A 20,052-nucleotide genomic window follows, 5' to 3' on the forward strand; every position below is an offset into this window, starting at 1 on the left:
GAGGAAAGAAACTAAATTTTATGCTTCTCTATGTATTCCAAAGCATCTAATACAGGATTTTATAAGACATGATCTCCATTACTTCAAAAGAGCCATTACTACACTGATTTACATACTTTCACCGATGCAGATTTGCAAATGCTCCATAATGTTGTAGAAGGTATATATTCAATCAGACAATAAGCATTTATTAAATACCTACAGTGTAACAAGTACTGTCTTAAGCTCTGGAGATACAAGAAAGGCAAAGTCAATCCCTGCTCTCAAGTTGCTCAGAATCTTAAAGTGATGTGGCAAATAAAATAAAATAAAATGTCCTGAAAGCCAATCCATTAGGATGAAACTTACCACATCTACTTCAAGTGAACCTTGTATGGCCCATAATATACCCCTGAGTCTATGCTCAGAGCCCTTTCTGCCTGGTAACACCCCAGGGAGATTTGGATCTGCTAAAATAGTCTTTAAGAAGTTAGAATCCTCTATTTCAAAACTTAATTTGAGATTAGTTTAACTTTTGTGAGTTTAAAATACAGCAGACACAACATGCCTTTATTTATCATATTTGATTTTGTCCAGTGGCAAGGGAATGAACTCCATGACCTCAAGAGGTCAATGGACATTTCAACAAATGGATTCCCCAAATGCTTGACTCTTCTGCTCTTCCCCACTACTGCTTAAGACATTCTCAGATTCCAGAAGGGGCCTTTGCTGAGCATTGCTGCTTTGGAAATAGGGAGCTATCAATTAAACCAAATGTTGTACAAATAGGTCCCTAATATAAGCTTTAGTATGGGAGGGTGAAAATTCTGAAGACTTAGTGACACCAAATTGTACATCATCCAGAGCATTACAACCAGAACTAAAATCATAGTTCACATCAGTGAATGACACATAAATGTCCCTAACACTCCACTATACTGTTGCAATACCCTTCGATTTGATCTCCCTTATTTAGTTTCTGTCATTTGTCCTCTACCCAGAGGTGTTTCAACAAAAGTTTCAACAAAACATGTAAATTGAAGGACAGCTATTAATATTATAAAATAAAATTTCCTTTGATTATTCTAATTTCTGAAGCATTCAATGCAAGCATTATCACTTTCAAGTTTAAGATGAAGAAATAGGATCAGAAATAATAAGTCTCCTTCCCAGGGTCTCTGAGCTAGTGAACATTCCAAGTCCAGTAGTCTTCCCTCTGCATCCCTGTTCCTCAAAGAATTCATTGGCAGCTCCATTTAAAGCCTCCTGCTTATAGAATTCACTGTTTCTTCCTATCGGCAAATCAACAGCACATTAACGAATTTGTGTATATGTTTTTTATATGCACACGTCTTTCATCAGAGGTAGGACTTAAACCTGATGTTCCTTTAATTTGAAACTTGACTCCATCTATGAGTCCAAGTCGCCTCTCTACATATATTGATATGGTATTATTACTATTAGATAATTCTCTTGACTCTCGACTTAAAGTCAGGAAGACAAGAATTCAAATCCTGCCCCAAACACTTAATAACAGTGTGGTTCTGGGCAAGCCACTCAATCTCTGCTTTCCTCATTTCTCTCATCTGTAAAATGATGGCAATAATAGCATCTACTTTCAGGGTTGTTGTGAGAATAAACTGAAGTAACATATGTAAAGGGCTTTGCAAACCTTAAAGTGCTGATGCAAATATTAGTTGTTATTAATAATAAAATTGTTAGTATTGCCCCCACTTTGCCTCTGAAAATGGTAAAGATAATGCTAGTTATAAAATATCAACAGTAAATGTTATTTTTTATTGGATGAAATGACAGTTATTCTGTTGTTTTCATATGTGTGTACATATGTGTATACATGTATATACATACACATGTGTGTATTAATACTTATGTGTGTGTTTTTTAATAAGCAATTATTCTTTTGAAGGGAAACTACTCCCTAACTGAATGAATAATATGAATCCAGAAGGCTTATAAAACTTCTGTTGAATGGAGCTATTTATATAACCTTACAAAAAAATCATTAAAAATGTAATGAGACATTCAGCCCAGCTCTCTCGCTGTGGCCCTTAGGGGCATAACAAAGTATCCTTCCAAGCCACATGAGGGAGAATGCCCTTCCATCTGCTTCTCCTTTGTCAAAGTTTTCCCCTGTCCATAGAATAGCATAGACTTCCAATGCTGGGAGAGAGACCTTCAACATCATTCAGCCAATTCTTTAATTTTATATCTCAGGAAACCAAAGTGCAGAGGGGGAAATAATTCTACAAAGGGTATAATATGGCATAGTGACTCAGTTGTGCAGCTAGGATTTGGAACGTGTACATGTAGGCCCATACAGTACTTTTTTCCATTGCATCATGGTTGACTGTCAATGAGGTTGCATATGAGACTATGACACTCTGAGTGTGATACTGGGGTGAAGAATGAATTGTGGAATTTATGAAGGCTTTAGCTGTGTGATGTTATATGTGTGTGAGGGAGGCACACAGGTAGTGGGTGTAGGGTATCTTGGGAACACCCAAGTTGATTGGTTGCTGTCCTTTGTTCTCAAAAAGGACCAAAATGATGATATTACTATGCTAGAGTCAAGTTACGGTGTGTCCAACTGTGGCTGATCAGACCAATAGAAGCTTGGAATGTTCTACCACAGGTCAGGCACAAGTAGTCCATCTGGACATTTGGGGTGGATTCTTTAAATCCATGCATCTCATGTTTCTCTTGGGCTACTTCTTTGGTGCTCATAGGACACAGTACCTTCTCTGATGCGGGCATGCCATGCTGAGCAGTCCTGTACCAGTATGTCCCATGTCAATCAATTCCACAGTTCTTAAGAGAGACCTGCAGAGTGTCCTTGTATTACTACTCCCGACACCATACAAACACTTGCCGTGTGTGAGCTCTCCATAAAATAGTCTTTTTTGGCAAGTATACATTTTGCATTTCGGGCAATCTGGCCAGTCTATTGGAGTTGCTCTCTCTGCAGTAGAATTTGAATGCTTGGCAGTTTAGTTTGAGAAAGGGCCTCAGTGTCTGTTTATATTATCCTGCCAGATGATCTTCAGAATCTTCCTAAAACAATTCAAATGGAAGTGATTTGGTTTCTTGGAATGGTGCTGGTGTGTTGTCCGGGTTTCACAGGCATACAGCAATGAAGGCAGCACAACGGCTCTGTACACCTTCAGTTTGGTGGTCAGTCTAACACCTCTTCTCTCCCACACTTTCCTTCAGAGAGCAGAATGAAGCATTTGTTAATTGCTAAGTATGTGCAAAACACTAACAGAATAGTACAACAGAATAATAAGAATTAATAATAACAATGATACAATAGTATAATAGAATAATACAAATGTAAAAATAAGACAATCCTCCTCCCAGAGAGCTCACATTCTAATAGAGGAGAAAACACCTGTAGAAGGTTTCAGCTACAAATCAGATGGAAAGTTTCCTTGGTCTTTAAGGTGCAGTGAGCAGCAAAGTGTATGGTAATTCCTCTTCTTCAATGTCAGTTTCACGGATAAAATATCAGTTTCTGATGTAGAACTATTTGACAGTGTCAATGACTGGTATGAAGAGCTTTCTTATCTGTGTCTTCTATAGGTGTGACTGCACTTGCAGGAACAGCTATGGGATGCATTTCCATAGAGACTACTTTCCAGAAGGATGGTTGTGATTGCTGAACTTGAAGCAGTGCTATTCCAAAGGCTTTTTGGGTTCAGGGTGCTGGGCTGATTTTATCAAAGCCTGAAGGGAGATACTGGTTAAAATGGTGGGAGTGGTGGTTTGACTTGTCTGGAACATGCTACAGTATGTCTCTCCTTCAAAGTGCCTTGCTGCTTCAGCTATTCCAGTTTGTCCGCCCTGTGGATGGCAGTTGGTGGGCTCTCAAAGCTGAAAGAAACCTTCAATATCACCTACTCAGCTTCTTCATTTTATATCTCAGATCCCAGAGTCCAGAGAGGGGACATAATTCCATACATGGTGCAATACAGTACTGTGAGTCAGTTGGTAATTGAGATGGATGACTAGCTCCTTTCCAAAGGAATTGCCTCTGCTGATGATTCTGGGAACTACGGTTTTGGAACAAATTTGCATTTCAGTTCTAGCCCCACTAATATAAGGCCTTGGAAAGGTCACAAATCTCTCTGAGCCTCAACTTTATCATCTAAAAAAATGCAGTTAATTATTTTACTATCCATCTCACAAGACAGTCAAGAAAATTAAATAAGAAAATATGTGAAATATTTTGTAAAATGTGAAACACATTGCAAAGACAACCTACTTTGGTATAGGGTAGCAGAAAGAAAATTTCTGGAGTTAGAGAACCAGTGCTCAAGTAACCATTCTGCTGCTTTCTCTGCTGTATCAGTGTGATACTGAATAATTCTCTTAACCTTTCCAGTTCCCCATTTGTAAAATGAGGGGGTCAAGATTAACAACATCCCAACTATTCAGATTACCTCCAGCTATCCTCTACCAACCATTGTGAGTTTCACTACCCACTCCACCACCTTCTCCACCAAGCTCCCTGGGCTCAGTCCAGGAGCCCAAGCACCAGCTCTGGGTCCTGAATCTCCACAGCCCCCTCCATCAGTTTCTGTGGGGTCTGGGGTGCTAGAGGGCTTGATGGTGGGGGGGAAGCTGGTCAGGGTTGAGGAGATTCAGGGGGGAGAAGGAGACCATGGAGGACCTCAATGATCACTTTGCTTTCTATCTGGAGCATGTGTGGAGCCTAGAGACCAAAAATCACAAACTGAAAGGGAAAATCAGGGAGCATATGAACAAGAAGAGACCTAAGACCAGAGAATGGGAATACTATTTCAAGATGTTTGAAAATCTGCAGAAGCAGGTCTATATAAGCTCAGTGGACAATGCCAGAACAGTCCTACAGATTGATAATGCCCATCTGGTGGCTGATGACTTCAGAGTTCAAGCATGAAGCAGAGCTAGCCATGAGACATTCTGTAGAAAGTGACATTCATGGCCTCTGGAAGGTCATTGATGACCCCAATATGACCAGGGTACAATTGGAGACAGAGATTGAAATCCTGCAGGAAGAGCTGTTCTTCATGAAGAAGAACCAAGAGAAGGAGGTGAATTCTCTACAAGCCCAAATCTTAGACTCTGGACTGACTGTGGAGGTGAACTCTCCCAAATCTCGGGAGTTAAGCAAGGTCATGGCTGACATCCAAGCCTAATATGACACTCTGGATCAGAAGAACAGAGAGGATCTTGATAAACACTGGTTCCAGCAGATTGAGGAGAGCACTGTGGTGATCAACACAAGATCTGAGGAGGTGGAAGCAGCTTGAAACACTGCCACTGAGCTGAAACATGCAGTCCAGTCCATAAATATTGACCTGGATTCCCTATGAAATCTAAAAACCAGCTTGCAGGACAGACTGGAGTTAGAGACTTGTTATGCTATCCAGATGGAGCAGATCGATGCAGCCCTATCACACATGGAGGCAGACTAGGGCAGACACAAACAGAGAGCCAGAGCCAGGCACAGGAATACAAGGCCTTGCTGAACATTAAGGCAGACTGGAAGCAGAGATCCATATCTATCAAAACCTGCTGGAGGATGGGGGAGGACTTCAATCTTGTGCATGCCTTACATGACAGCAGCAGTTCCTTACCAGCACTTGGAGGACTGTACATGGCAAAGTGGTGGCAGAGACCAATGATATCAAAGTCCTGACTTGTTTAGGTCTTAAACTGAAGACTCAGGCTGAGTCAGGAAGTTAATGAAGGCTCTTTGGTCACCTAGCCAAAAAAAAAGACTAGCAACATCTTTAAAGTTGCTTTCAGCTTTACAACTATGATTAATTGGTCCAAATGCCACCTTCTTCTGATATTCAGCCTAGGTTGTAAATTCCTGTCCTTCAGAGCTTTTTTCTTATTTGATCTTAAATTCTATTTGGTATTATAGTTTATGCATACACACACTGTAGTCTATTTGGATATCTCCCTTTTGGATTATAATTTCCATGATGTAACCAAATCTTATGTGATTGTGTTTATGCCCCTAGCTCAATGGCACCTACTCTACTCTGCATATAATGCAAACTTTGTATTTGTGGAATTAATTTAACTGCATCAAAATTCGTGTGTCCTCAGCAGTCAATGACTATAGTAATCTACATTTTGATAAACCCAAAGACTCCAGCTTCTGGGATAAGAACTGACTATTTGACAAAAACTGCTGGGAAAATGAAAATAGTAAATTGGAGCAATTTGGAACTATGTCCAAAGGGCTATAAAACTGTGCATACCCTTTGATTCAGAAATACTACTTCTAGGTTTGTAACCCAATGAAATCATAAAAACAGGAAAAGGACCCACATGTATAAAAATATTTATAGCATCTCTTTTGTGGTGACCAAGAACTGGAAATTGAGGGGATGTCCATTAATTGGGAAATGGCTGAACAAGTTGTGGTATTTGAATGTAATGGAATACTATTGGTCCATAGGAAATAATAAGCAGGTGGACTTCAGAAAAACCTGGAAAGATTTGCATGAACTAATGTTGAGTGAGGTGTGCAGAACCAACAGAATGTTGTACACAATAACAGCCACATTGTGCGATGACTAATATTGATGAATTTAACCAAGATGAGAAGAGAAGCAGAAAGCTGGGAAACAATTTTTACAGCTAATGTCTCTGATAAAGGCTTCATTTCTAAAATATATGGAAAACTGAGTCAAATTCATAAGAATACGAGTCATTCCCCAATCATAAATGGTCAAAGAATGTGAACAGGCAGTTCTCAAATGAAGAAATTAAAGCTATCTATAGTCATATGAAAAAAATGCTCTAAATCACTATTGATTAGAGAAATGCAAACCAAAACAACTCTTAGGTACCATATCACACCTATCAGATTGGCTAACATGACCAAAGAGGAAAATGATAAATGTTGGAAAAGATGTGGGAAAATTGGAGCCCTAATGCATTGTTGGTGGAGTTGTGAACTGATCCAACCATTCTGGAGAGCAATTTGGAACTATGCCCAAAGGGCTATAAAATTGTGCATACCCTTTGACCCAAGAATACAAGTACTAGGTCTGTATTCCAAAGAGACCATAGAAAAGAGAAAAAGATGTATTTTTACAAAAACATTTAAGCTCTTTTTTGTTGTGGTAAAGAATTGGAAATTAAAGGGATGCCCATCAGCTGGTTAATAGCTGAACAAGTTGTGGTATATGATTGTGATGGAATAGCATTTTGCTAGGTAAAATGAAAAAAAAACCAGTATGGTTTCAGAAAAACCTGAGAAAGATTATATGATCTCATGCAAAGTAAAGTGAGCAGAACCAGGAGGACATCATACACAGTGACAGCAGTACTGTAAGGATCATCAACTGTGAAAGCTTTAGCTATTTTGATCAAGATAATGATCCAAGACAATTCCAAAAGACCTATGAAGAACAATGCTATTCACCTCCAGAGAGAAAAATGATGAACTCCAAATACAGATTAAGACATACTTTTGACAAAAAAAAAATTTTTTTTGGTCTGTTTTCTTTTTCAATGTGGTTAATATAGAAATATGACTCCACCTTATAATCAATACAAAATTGCTTGCATTCTCAAGGAGGGGAGAGGGGCAGGAGGGAGGGAGAGAATTTGGTACTGAAAATGAAACAACAATGTTTAAAATTTTTACATGTAATTGGGAAATATTTAATGAAATATATATGTGTATATGTATGTTTATGTATATATATGTATATATACATGTACATGTATGCATATACATACATATACACATACATATGTATTTGGCATATTGTTTAACTAGCAAAGTTATCCTTCCTCTCTTATCCCACCCCAGTTTGCCCTCTAACACATGAGCATGCTTTCACAATTACAAGAAGTCAATATTTTTGGCCACTGAATATGAAAATACTAAATTATATAAATAACAATAAACATAGTGAAATTGTACTCTTTCCATTGTCAAAATGGAATGTAATACTGACATAGCCTGTTTTCTGCAAAAGTAGACAGAAATGGCTGAAGTGACTGATAAGTTCTTGGATGTAGCCTCTCATACCAAAGAAGCTTTTGTGTTCATTTTTATCTAGTCTATTCCTAATTTGACATATTCCTAATCACTTTAGGTATGCTTGTTCTAGATTGGTGGCTTTGTAAAAGTCTTCTGCTCCTTTTGTCTACCTCACTATAAAATCACACAGATGCTACTCACTTTGGGTCATGTGGAATTGCCTATAATCTGGGTAAAGTTAATTTTTCAGATTGATGGTTACATTTGCAAACTTCTTTTCCCAGAAGCAGACCAGGGCTACGACCCAAGGGTCTCAGTAAGGTAGAATTAGAAAACTTCTTCCATCCTTTTCATATGAACAAGTATTCCATCATTGGTTTGTAGGTCATTAATAAATCTTTTAGTTACTTTAGAGATTGATATGCCTGTATTTCTATTCCTTGAGATACAAAACAAGATAATTGCAGATTCTAATCAAGAAAAAGAAAAAAAAAAGGACCAAGGACCAAAAGAACCAAGTTTAAACCCTGGAAATCTGACTGAAAACTGTGAGAATATGAGCTACTGCAAAGTCAGACTTCTAAGCAGAACAATAGTTTCTGTTCTCTGTTGCTTCTAAGGACAGAATTGGAAACAGTAGAAAGGTTCTACCTAAGAGTTAGAGCTCATCTTAACAATGAAAAGAATTGTTAGTGGTAGTATTATTTAGTAGAAAAATGTTACATTTGGAATAGAGAACTTCAGTTCAAGTCCAGACAGCTACTACTACCTGTATGACCTTACACAAGACACTTTGCTTTTCTGGAATCAGCATCTGCTTTTATAAAATGAAACATATGTATTAAAAGATCTCTAAGGTCCTTCCTAGCTCTGCGTCTATAAAACTAAAAGAACTAGGACTATCTAACAATTGGCTAAACTGGATCAAAGTAAACATACAAACAAACATCAATTCACTATTCCATTACACACAAAAGTTGTTCTGAAACTTCTCCTCTCTCTTCAGGCCATCCAGGCACATCTTCTCCTCACCCTCTCATATGAAGGCCCTGCCTCATATTTCATGGAAAATAAATTGAAACCATTTGCCAAGAACTCTCCCTTTTCCCCTCCTTTTTAATCTAACATTTCTCAGACTGAATACCGCACTATATTCTCCTTTATTCTGGTCATGGCTAAAGAAAAAGGTTTACTTCTCACTAAGGATAACTTTTATGCATGCACCCATGATCCCATCTACTGTCTTTTCCTGCAGATTGTCCTTACTATCATCCACACACTCACTCTTAACTTCAGTCTTTTCCTGTCTCCTGTCCCCTTCCTTGCTGCTTGCAAACGTGACCTTATCTGTCCCATTCTTTAATTTTTTTAAAATTCTTTGATTTTGTTTGACATATTCTTGATATGTCATAATTAACTTCCACTTGCCCAGTTCTAATTTTTAATGAATTGTTTTCTTCGATTAGCTTTTGTACCTCCATTTGACCCATTTTACTTTTGAAGGAGTTCTTCTCTTTAGTTAACTTTTGTATCTCCTTTTCCATTTGGCCAATTCTACTTTTTAAGGAGTTGTTTTCTACAGTCAATGTTTGTCCTTCCTTTGTCAAGCTATAGACTCTGTCTTTCATACCTATTATTTCTTTTCCCAATTTTTCTTCTACCTCTGTTATTTGACTTTGAAAATCCTTCTTGAGCTCTTCCAAGAAGGCTTTTTGGCCTTGAGACCAGTTCATATTACCCTTTTTCAGATGTGGTTATATTGACAATGTTGCCCTCTTCTGAATTTGTGTTTTTATCTTCCCTGTCCCCATAGTAAAAATCTATAGTCATTGTCCATTTCTGCTTTTTGCTCATGATATTTGCCTATTTCCTGGCTTTTAAAATGGAGTTCTCTTTGCTTCTCTGGCATCAGCATCTGCTTTTATAAAATGAAACATTTGTATTAAAAGATCTCTAAGGTCCTTTCTAGCTCTGAATCTATGAAACTACAAGAATTAGGACTAGCTAACAATTGGCTAAACTTGATCCTACCATTCTCACTACCTGTCATCCTGTATATTTTCTATCTTCTGTACCTAACTCTCAGAAAATTCTACACTCAGTGTCTCTATTTCTTCTCTTACTCTCTTCCAAATTCTTTGTCAGTTTTAGACTTCCTCATTCAACTGAACCTACTCTCTCTAACATTACCAACTATTTCCAATTTGTCATATTTGATAGTCTTTGTCAGTTCTCATCCTTCTTGAACTTTCTACAGCATTTGACACAGTCGATTACCCTATTTTCTTGTATAGTTTCTCCTCTATAGATTTTCATGACAGTGCTCTCTATTGATTTTTCTGTCTGCTTGATCTTTCCTTCTCAGTCCCCTTTGGTAGTCTTTATCCATGTTGTATTCACTAATTATGAGTATAATGAAAGGCTGTCCTGGGCCCTAATCTTACTTCACACTATCTCAAATGTTGATTTCATGAACTGACTTGAGTTCTATTATCATATCTAGATGGATTATTCCCAGATTTTTATATTTAAACTCAATTGATCTCTTGAGCTACAGCTGCACATCACCAATTGTTTTTTGGACATCTTGAAATGAATATCCTTTAGGTATCTTAACTCATGCAAAATAGAACTCTTTATTCCACCTCCCACCCCAAATAAAAAACAAAACCCTCTCCTCTTTCCAACTTCTCTATTACCATCAAGACTACATTAATCCTGACTTTTGGGGCCCAAGATGGCAGAATAAGAGGTAAGTTGCTGTTATTCTCCCTTATTGACCTCTAATACCCCAGAAAATATAGCTCCAGGAAAAACCCAGGAACAGCTGAGCCAGCACAAAGACATAGTGCAGTAGTCTTTTAACCCAGGAAGCTTGGGGGATTGGAAGGAAAGGTTCCTCTCACTATGGTAATGGTGGTGCAGTACAGAACAGGAGGCATCCCAGCAAACCAGTGGCAAGCCCCACCTTGGCAAACCAGGGGAGATCCAGAGCCCAAAGTTGGTGGAGCAGACAAGCACCAACACCAAGTGCCTTGGCACAGGCAGAGGAACCAGTAGATTTCATCAGCCAAAGCTCCCTGTGATTCTGCACAACTCCAGGAAGTACAATTCCAGGCAGGCAGGCATCCTTCAGCAGCCAAATCTTCTGTTGCTTCACAGCAGCCATCCTCCATAGGCCAGATTTCCCTGCACCCAAAGAACTTCAGTATTGCTGATCCCAGCTCAGTACAAGGTAAGCTGCCAGACCCCTATAGCCTCCAGCTGCCAGGACCTGAGGACCCAGTAAATAAAGCCAGGGACCAGGTCCCAAGCCCCCAGCACAAGGTTGATACTATAAGCAAACTAGGGGAACAAGCAATAGTTTACCTGTCAGATTTATGGAGAAGGGAAGAATTTATAAACAAAGAAGAGATAGAGAACATTATGAAATGCAAAATGGATAATTTTAATTACATTAAATTGAAAAGTTTTTTGCACAAAGCTAATGCAACCAAAATGAGAAGAGAAACAGAAAGCTGGGAAACAATTTTTACAGCTAATGTCTCTGATAAAGGCTTCATTTCTAAAATATATAGAAAACTGAGTCAAACTCATAATGTAAGTCATTCCCCAATTGTAAATGGTCAAAGGATATGAACAGGCAGTTCTCAGATGAAGAAATTATAGCTATCTATAGTCACATGAAAAAAATGCTCTAAATCACTATTGATTAGAGAAAGGCAAATCAAAACAATTCTTAGGTACCCCTATCAGATTGACTAACATGACAAAACAGCAAAATGATAAATATTGGAGAAGATGTAGGAAAATCGGAATCCTAATGCATTGTTGGCAGAGTTGTGAACTCATCAACCATTCTGGAGAGCAATGTGGAACTATGTCCAAAGTGCTATAAAACTGTGTATATCCTTTGATCCATCAATATCACTTCTAGGTTTGTATCCCAAAGAGATCATAAAAATTGGAAAAGGACCCACATGTACAAAAATATCTATAGCAGCTCTTTTTGTGGTGGCCAAGAATTGGAAACTGTGGGGATAGCCATCAATTACAGAATGGCTATTGTGCTATAAAAATTGATGAGTAAGCAGATTTCAGAAACACCTTGAAACACTTATAAGAACTGATGCTGAGAGAAGTGAGCAGAACCAGGAGAACACTGTACACAGTAACAGCAACATTGTGCAATGATTAACTTTGATTGACTTGGCTTTTCTCAGCAAGACAATGATCTAAGACAACTTGAAAAGACTCATGATGGAAAATGCTGTCCACATTCAGAGAAAAAAAATTTGAAGTCTGAATGCATATGGAAGCATACTCTTTGGGCTCTCTCTCTCTCTGCTTTTTTTTTGGGTTTTTTTTTTGTTTCTTCTTTCTAGTGGTTTCCTCCATTGTTTCTAATTCTTCTTTACAACATGACTAATGTGAAAATATGTTTAATATGAATGTACATGTATGACCTGTATCAGATTGTATACCATCTTCGGGAGGACATAAAGGATAGAGGGAGAGAAAATGTAAAACTCAAAATTTTATGGAAGTGAATGTTGATAACTAAAAATAAATAAATTCATTAAAAAAAAAGACTACCATAATCTTCCAGGTTATTTCAGTTCACAACCTTAGTGTTATTGTTATTTCATGTGTTGAACTCACCCCCGTATATCTGATCCATCACCACATCTTGTCATTTCTATCTTCAGAATATGTCTTGTACATGTCATTCAGTCAAACAATTAATGAGTATTTATCAAGCACATACTACAGGATTTCTGCTGTCATACCCACCATCCTGGTTCAGACCAATATTACGTCTTACTTAGATTACTGCAATAATCATCTAGCGAGTCTCCCCACTCCAATCAATCATATACTGAACTAATGAAGTAATTTTTGTTAAATATATTTCATTGATAAATTGCTTAGATTTCCTCTTGTATTCCCCCCCTTAGTGATCCCTTTCATTATAAAAGATTTTTTTAATAATAAAAGATACAAAAAATTTAGCAAAACTAATAAGTACATTGAAAAAGATATCTGACATTATAGACTGTGTTTCATGTCTGTGAAACCTTTGCAAAGGAGAAGAGGGAGGTGTCTTTTCACATTTTTTCTTTTGCACCAAGCTTGTTCTTTATAATTTCATAACATTAAGTTTCAATCATTTTGGTGGACATGTGCTTTCTATTTACATTATCGTATTATTTGTGCATATCATTTTCCTGTCTTTCTTTACTTCACTTTGCATCAGTTCATGTAAGTCTTTCCATGCTTCTCTTTATTCACCTTGTTTGTCACTTTTTAAAGCATAGTAATAATACATTATGGTTATAATTTGCATTTTTGTCTCTTATCTCCTTGGGAAATGTGTCTAATAGCAAAACCTCTGGATCAAAATCAATGAACATTTTAGTCACAGAGATTTTTCTAAAGTGTAACTGTAACCATATCCCTTCTTCTTGCCCCTGACCCTCTCCCTAAGACTTTCACATGTAATAAACTCTAGTGGCTCCCTATTGCCTCCAGAATCATATCTAAAGTTATCTGTTTGGTATTTTTAAATCTCTTTATAAACTTCCCCTCCAGGATTTAGATGACCCAGCTATCTTGGCCTACTTGCTAAGCCTCAACAAACAACATATCATTTGGATCTCTGAACCTTTGCACTGACTGTGCCACATGCCTGAACTGTTCTCATTCCTCACCTCCATCTCTTAGTTTTCCTGGCTTTCTCCAAAACTCAACACAAATTGTATCTTCTTACTTATGTATAGAAGCATGCAATGAAGTAAGTAAAAATAATAGTAGCAATAATTAATATTAATTAATTATTAAATAATTATAATTTAATTTTAATATATTAAATTAAATAATAGTTAATATTTATAGATCAATTCAAAGCACTTTACATATATTTTTATCATTTTATGGTCACAAAAACTCAGGGAGGTAAGTGCTATTAATATCCCTATTTTACAGATAAAGAAACTAAGTCCGACAGAAATTAAGTGGCTTGCCAAGGGTCCTATAGCTAGCTAATAAGTGTCTGAGCCTGGAGTTGAATTCAGGTCCTCCTTCTACCAGGTCCCGAGCTCTATCCACTGGTTCTGGGAAAAGGATTCTTACACATATGAGAGTTCTGTGATTTTTAACTGAGGATGTGAGTCATTTTTCTGTTATATTTCTGGCATGCAATAGTAATGAATCCTAAAAAGGCAATGATTTATGAGGTCATTGGACCTTAGGATCATAGAGTTTAAGCAGGAAGGAATTCTCAAGGTTATCTAGTACAACCTTATTTTATTGCTGAAGTTGAGGCCCAGAAAGTGAATTGACTCTCCTAGTATTAAAAAGTCGTAGGTAGGAGTGTAGGACACTGAATCTAGGTCTTCTACTGTTAAATGTGATGCTATCTCCATCATTCTATTTATGCTAATTGACTTTTAAGGTCTTTCCCATTCTAAGGTGTTCTGCTTTCATGATTGTAAGGTCCCTTCCAGTTCTGATATTCTATAGTTCTAAGCTAGGCTGCTTTCAGTTCTCAGATTCTCTACATCTGTGATTCTAGGAGATAGTGTAAATTCTAGATAGTTAGCCACGTAGTTGTCAAATCATTCTGTTGTTATCTGAAACTTGACTTCCATACCACCACCACTGCTTCACAGTCCTTCTCCTTTGAGTCAAAGTTATATAAATGGTCTTTTGGCCCAGTCCTCCTTCTCTGTAAGAGATGCCTGCTGGGATTGTTGATTTTTCTGACTTCCAGAACCAGAGCCCGACTTCTTAATCTGGGTTTAGTTAAACTTCTCCTACTGCTCTTGGCACTTGTCATCAAATATAAAAGAGTCAAATGGAGGGGGTGGAAATGCTAATTAGGCCTTGTCACAATTCATGCTGCTGTTGTAAGAATTCACAGTATGCAAATCAGGTTAAAACCTACCCTGAGAACGTCAGGGTCTGGGAATACTGAGGGAAAATGGCAATCTCAGGGTTAAAAGGTAAACGATGATCCTTATCAAGCCTATCCTTGCCTAGCACCTCCCTCAACCCCCCACAGCCTTCTTTTCTTCAACCACACTGGCATCTATTTACTCCATCTAAACAGAAGTAGAGCTATTGATAAAGGAACCTAAGATGGCAAGTAATCAGTGTGTTTGTGTGTGAGTGTGTGTGTGCACACATGTGTTTAAATAATACACTCTATGCTCCCCAATGTTGCTACTATATTCAGACTAAAAATGAGCTAAATGGCTTTAAAAAAAAATAAGCCATTCAACTTAGTGTAAATGTCACAGCATCAAATATCAAATACAGAGAAGTATTAACGTAAGTGGCCTCCTAAAATAAAGCTCATTATTAATAGGCCTATTAGCCCACCATTTATTTTAACTGACAGCCCTTTATTTCCAAAGCAACAGTCCTTTAACTCTACCCATCAAAGACCCTTTTCTAAAATTTGAAATGTTTTAAAGCAGTGGGGGGAAAAGCGGCAGAATCAAGCCATTTGTTGAAATGCCCATTGACCCCTTGAAGTCATGGAATCTATTCCCCTGTCTCTGCAAAAACCAAATTCAATAAACAAATCCATGCTATGAGTCTACTACAATATTAGCTATTAAAAGCTGAGCTAAACCCAAGTTAAGTTTTGGAAAGCAGGTGATGCTAGCTTCTCAAAGATTGTGTTAGCCCAACAAAATTTCCTGGGGTCCTACCAAGCAGGAAAGGCTGTGTGGATCCAGAGACCCAGAGACACACTGTGCACCATACAAGGTCCACTTGGGCATTGTATAGTTAGGTTTATTCCCAAGGGGTAGGCTGTCAGCAGTGTGTGTGTGTGTGTGTGTCTGTGTGTGTGGACACAGCAATTTGTGAATACCTTTGGCTACTACATCATGGAGCATTTAGGAATCTACATCACTGAAAATTGTACATAACATATATGAATGAGTATAGTAATGACTTTCAAAATGATGAAGATATCTTTGTACAAGACCCTGTATTAGGAGCTTTGGGATATACAGAGAAGTATAAAATTTAGATCCTTCCCTATCAAAAAGATTACTGTATAGAGGAGGGGGGGTTACATAACAAGATTAACAGATATGAAAAGTTAAACAGGATAATTCAAGAGGTAGGTTCATAGTGAAGAAATGTACAAAGCTAAGAGCTCAATGAGCTATGGGTAAAAGCTATGGGCAATCAATCTGATGTACTAGAAAGATCAAAAGTCTAAATGTTTGGAGACCTGGGATCAAGTCTAGTCCACTTATTAAGCATGTTACCAAGGACACAGTACTTTAGTGTCTTCCTATATTCTCTAGGCCATTGTTCTGATTGAGATTTAAAATCCTTTATATTCTGTTTCTAACCTATCTCATCTTATCCATATTCCCTTACTCTCCTCCTTACTCTAGTCACTCTATCGTGTCGTCACTACTTTTCTCCATATACAATCCCAAATATTCTACTTCTGTACCTTTAAGCAGTCTGTTCCCCTTGCCTTGAATGATTTTCCTCATCATCTTCATTTCTTGGAAGGCTTACATCAATTTGTCTCAGTTAAAATTTCACTTGAGACCTCCCCCAATAGCCACAATTATTAGAAATTACTGTTATCCCCTCAAGTTATTTTGCATAAACATAATTTGTTTTTATTTATCTATGTAGCTGTTGTTCTACAACCTTCTTAGTCAGGCCTGAGCAAATATAAGATAATTTGAGGTGAGAAAGAAGAATAAAAATTAAAAGTAGTCAGGAAAGATATCTTTTAGATGGATTGAATCCTGAGGAAAGCTAAGGATATTAAGAAGGAGAGATAAGAAGACAGTGCTTCCTTGGTTTGGGGGTCAGCCTGTACAAAGTCAGAGTGATGGAAGTTGGACCTTAGTCTACAGCTGCGAACTCAAACTTGTAGTGTTTAAAAAGTTTGAGAGACATAATTTCTGGTAATTTAATAATTTCATTGATAATGCCAATATTTTTAATAAATAGCCAATAGCACTCTCAAATGCCAAAGGCAACCATGACAGTGGGCTCACGGTTTATACACACTTGGCACACAGGTGTTCCTGAGGGTAGCAATGAATTCTGATTAGTTAACAAGAAGTGGAGCTGAGAGTGACAGCATGTCACTCTTGGACAGAGAGACTATCCCTATACCTAGATCACCCCTAGCCTTGGGCAATCTAGACAAAGAATTTATATTCCTCACCCTAGCCTGAGGTAGTTGGGTGGAGTAGCAATGCTTAGAATGAGGAAAATGTTAATTTCATCTTCTATCAGCCCTATCCTTGAGATATTAGACAAGGAAATAGGACAAGAAAAAATCAAACAAAACAAAACCAAACTGGTGTCTCCCCAATTTTAATAATTGGCTATTGATATGAGAGAAAAATAATCATTTCTCTCAACATTGGGAATTGTGTGGTAAGAGCTCCTTGGGAACATCATACATATTTTTATATATTCTAGTAGGTTAACTATAGGTTCTTTCTCAATGTTGAATAAATGAATGGATGCATGCAACTGATAGACGCACTAAATGGGTAACACTATGGAAGGGGTTAGAAATCTACGGTACACTTGCTAAAGAGAGCCTAGGATATGATCCTGAGTATCATGGATAGCACTATCCTGGGGTGGGGGGAGTGAATAAAGTAAATAATAAGTCTTTGATATCCTCAGATTAGAAATTCCATCTATCCCAAATTTAATCACAAGACAAAGAAAATCATAAACCTAATAATTTAAAAGCACTTGCCTCATAACACCCTGTGAGGTAGGTAGTGAATGAATTATTATTCCAGGTTTTTTTTGTTTTTCTGGTTTTTTTTGTGTGTGTGTGTGACTTTCTATATTTTAAATAGAAAGCAAAACTGAGCTCAAAGGGTTGAAGTGACAGCTAGGGTCATAAAACTAGGAAGTAGTAGAGCTGGACCTTGAACCCAGAATTTTTTACTCTAGCTCTTCCAACTCTAAGTCAGATTCACAACATATCAATAGTGGATAGTATATCAGAGGTCTTTCATTTTAACCTGTCCCATAACAATAATCTTCTTTAAAAATATCTCTGGTAATTAGCACTAGAGGTTTCACTTAAAGAGCTCAAGTGCAAGGTAACATGCTATCTCTTTGATGGGCCCTTCCACTTTTGGATGGCTTTAATTTTTAGAAACTTTTTCTTCTTCCAAGCCAAAGCCTGTCTCTTTAGAGGTTCCACCAATTACTCTTAGACCTACTTTCTGGGATCCCATAGAACAGGGTATTAAGTAGATTGTTGAGGTGTACATGTACAGGGGAGAGTAGTGAAACATAGGTTGGCTCGGGACTTGAATAGGAGGTGTTTTATCATTTGAATTGTTATTGAGACTAAAGAAATGGGGTTATGTGGAACTGTAAAATTATTAAAAGCTGATAATTGACTAAATATTTTAGCCAGGTATTTAGGGTCGAGGTATAAATACCCAAGTACTTTATGGAAAAGGCTGAAAACTCAATCAAATAGATATTAGATATTAGAAGGAATTATATAATGAGGAAGGAGTGAATTTTAGGCATGGGGTGACAATTAGTACAAAATCATAGAGATGGGAAATGGGGAGTGATGTGTGAGGAATAGCTGGAAGGTAAGTATAGTTGGATTGTAGAGTTATTTAAAGGGAATGGTGTGTAAGGCTGGAAGACAGGGTAGATTCAATTGCAAATGGTAGAGTTTATCTTTGGCCCTAGAGTTAATAGGGAATGACTAAATTAAATCGAGTAAAAGGACGATGTGGTAGGAAAGCAGTTTCCTGATGCAACTCCCCTTACTCTGAAAGAGCTTTCTCCACCCATACATCCCCCACACAACTTCCTTTGGCCCTGGCTTCCCTGGTGAAGCTTCCTCCCATCATAAAGCCTGATCAGCCCCAGCTTCTCTGATGCAGCTTTCTGGCCTAGAGTCTAAAAAGAAAAAAAAATCATGTGGGCTCCAGTACTTTAAAAACTGATGGATGACTAAGACTATACAAGTTAGGAACCCAGGTTGGAACTGAATGACTGTCTACATCTGTGAGTTTCCAGATATGGATAGATAACTGACTGATCACCTCCATCTATTAATTTGCAAGTGGAGATAGATGAGGAGGGAGCACATCTGGAGCTACTGTATCTTTGCTATATGTAATTGTTGCATATTACAGCTATGTTAAGACAAATAAACTTCCTTTATTTAATGTTTAGTGAATCATGGCTGCCTTTTTTTTGTCCCAACATTGAACCCAAATTAAGAGAGTGCTTTTTTTATTATTTTTTTTAAAGTTTTAAATTTTATTATTTATCTTAATATTCTTTTTTTAAAATTTCAATTCCAAATTCTGTCCCTTCTTCATGCCTTTCCCCCACCCATTGAGAAGGCAACAATATATCAATTATATATGTGAAATCATGCAAAACACATTTCCATATTAGCCATGTTACAAAAAAAAGCAAGAAAAATTAAGTGGAAAAATTATACTTCAGTTTGCACTAGAAGCTCATTGGTTCCCTCTCTGGAAGTGGACAGTATTTTTCATCAAGAATCCTTGGGAATAGTCTTGGATAATTTTATTATTAAGAGTAGCTTTGATTAATGATAGTATCTCACAGTTGATCATCATCATAATATTGTTGTTACTCTATGCAATGATCTCCTAGTTCTGCTTCCTTTACTCTGCATCAATTCATATAGGTCTTCCCAGTTTTGTTTTCATTTTTTTAAATCATTCTCCTTGTTGTTTCTTATAGTATAATACTATTCCATCATAATCATATATCACATCTTGTTCAATCATGCCCAAATTGATGGATATCCTGTTAATTTCCAATTCTTTGCCACCACAAAAACAGTTTCTATAAATACTTTTTGTATATATAGGTCATTTTCTTTGATCTTTTTGGGATACACACTTAGTAGTGATATTGCTGGGTCAAAGAGTATGCATGGTTTCATAGCAGTTTGGCTATAGTTCCAAAATGTTCTCCAGAATGGATGGACCAGTTCACAACTCTACTCACAGTGTATTAGTATTCCCATT

At 37.3% G+C, this 20,052-nt stretch overlaps 1 pseudogene; it reads left to right on the plus strand.

Annotated features, from left to right (window-relative positions):
• Window positions 1–3,788: 3,788 nt before the first annotated feature.
• LOC110222409 (keratin, type I cytoskeletal 18 pseudogene) lies at window positions 3,789–5,727 on the plus strand (annotated as a pseudogene).
• Window positions 5,728–20,052: the final 14,325 nt, after the last annotated feature.

The sequence above is a fragment of the Phascolarctos cinereus genome, unplaced genomic scaffold (assembly GCF_003287225.1).
Source record: "Phascolarctos cinereus isolate Bilbo 61053 unplaced genomic scaffold, phaCin_HiC Scaffold_2;HRSCAF=192, whole genome shotgun sequence".
In the NCBI taxonomy this organism is placed as follows: Eukaryota; Metazoa; Chordata; class Mammalia; order Diprotodontia; family Phascolarctidae; genus Phascolarctos; species Phascolarctos cinereus.